Genomic DNA, 2,159 nt, shown 5'->3' on the forward strand with positions numbered 1-2,159 from the left:
TTTGTTTTAAAAGTTCATTTTTCCAAGAGATACATTTGAACAAAAGATTTGAAACTTACAAGAACGTCACATAACATTGGTTAAGACGTACCGTACTTCGCATGCTTTCCTTATGGGCCTATGACAGCTTTGGTCGGTCCCTTAACCAACAATCTCTATCGATAAGATAACAGACCTGGCTTATTTTTTCAAACTCGAGATTGCACACATAAAAAGCACGTGCAACAGGATCAAAGCAGCGAAAAAAAAAACCTCCTTCCTCTAGAGTCTAGACTCTAGAGTCTAGGACGAAGACAACGAAAGGACTTGCAAAACCGATAGTCGCTTCGAGGTCTGTCTAGAAGTGACGTCACAATCCGATGTGTTGCGTAATACAATATCCCATTGCAGGAACGTGGCCAAAAATACAAGCGCGTGGAAAACCATGGTTTTGATAATTTTTATTGAGATAAATATACACATAAAATGTAAGCGCGAGGTTGGTATTTATAGATTGAAACATGCTCTTTCAGATAAAGTGCGGCCAAAGTCATCGTGCAGTTGCACTTTAAACAAACAGAGACGTTTTGCCTATGCTTTCGACACCTGTAGGCTACAACCAATTGTGATAAACAAAGAAAGGATTACATCAGGTGAATTTTTAAAAATCCACAAATCAAGCAGCTGATAAATCCAGTATTATCAGTATTCAGTAGGGGAGATCGGTGACCTGTGTTGAGTCAATGTTGCTTAGTGTAGTTTGACGTCAAAATTTTTGTAGTTTAAAAATGATATCAAAAAGACTTTTTTGCACTTAATATAAACAAGAGTGGTTAGATTTTTTTGTATTTTTGGTACTTTGTAGAAAGTAGTTTTAGATTTGAGATAATCCTTATAACTTGCACTTCCATTAAGAAAAAACTGCAAAGTTATTTTTTTCAAGTTTCGGACTAAGAGGCTAAAATATTTCAAAATGGGGTTCAGGCACCAGTGGGACATTTTGTTCAAGGACCTGTGGACAGTATAAGCGTATACATATTATGATTGTGTTAACAAATCCTTCTCTTAAAAAAAGTCATGGGACATTTAAATAACTCCATTGTGTATTCTATTTTGTTTTCAGTAGTGTTTGTTTTGTACGTTTGAGAGGTTTGTGGAGGCAATTAATTAATACTGTTTATTTCAATGTCTCTTTGATGTAAGGTGTCGAAACAATGCCTTGTAACACACAAATACATACATGAAAGCAATGTAAAATCTGTTTTGTATTTGCAAGTAGTTTCTTATTGCATTAAATGCATTTCTAAAGTGTTCCACTGCTCCCTTAGGTTAGTTACGAGTGGGACACTTTAGTGCGGCATTTAAAACTTAAAAATAAACATCAAAATATGAATTTTTTTTGTTAAAATGTTTTGAAGATGTGAGATTGTGAGTAAACTGTGGAACTATATAAAAAATGTGGTTTGGTAGACATTGTTTGTAAATTATTTAAGTTACTAAAGAAAAAGCTATTTTGTTCCACTGGTTCCTGACCTCGCATACGCAGCCTAAGTCATATAAGCAAAATACACGTGGCTGCCTGGAACGAATTTGTGCTGGTTATGGAATGTTTTTGAGATAATTACATGAAGAACAACTATTGTGAACTTGTAGGCCACATGGCACCAATAATAATAATTATCGTGTTTTTATTTGCGCCCATCGCGACAACATACAGTACACTGCGATCACAGATGCGATGCAACACACTACAGCAGCGAAGTGACATATAGTCTTCGAGTCAGCTACTCCCCTTATTTTGGCTTGCCATTAAGTGTCTTTGCCGAGACACAGCCGCGTGCTCTGGAGCGGTGTCAAACCCACGTCCTTTCGAACTACGCGCAGACGTTCTCACCATTCGGCTACGCAGCCGACAAGTGTACCATATCTCGAAAACTAAAGTTGATGGTAAAAAATGATTGCATTTTCGCTATACCTTTTTGCATTTTTGTATATGCCTCCTCCAAAACAGGTCTAACATTCTAGGTACAAGATTTTGTGCTGACCAGTGTTATTTATACTCCTTTAGTGCTGTGAGATAAAACTTTTACAGCATGTTGCTTTTAAGGTGCCAATAAAAATCAAATTTTTTTTATTTGTGTTTGTGTGGCACTTTCCTCTATTGTACCTTAGTAAGCTAA

The sequence above is a fragment of the Aplidium turbinatum genome, chromosome 5, assembly GCF_918807975.1.
Source record: "Aplidium turbinatum chromosome 5, kaAplTurb1.1, whole genome shotgun sequence".
In the NCBI taxonomy this organism is placed as follows: domain Eukaryota; kingdom Metazoa; phylum Chordata; class Ascidiacea; order Aplousobranchia; family Polyclinidae; genus Aplidium; species Aplidium turbinatum.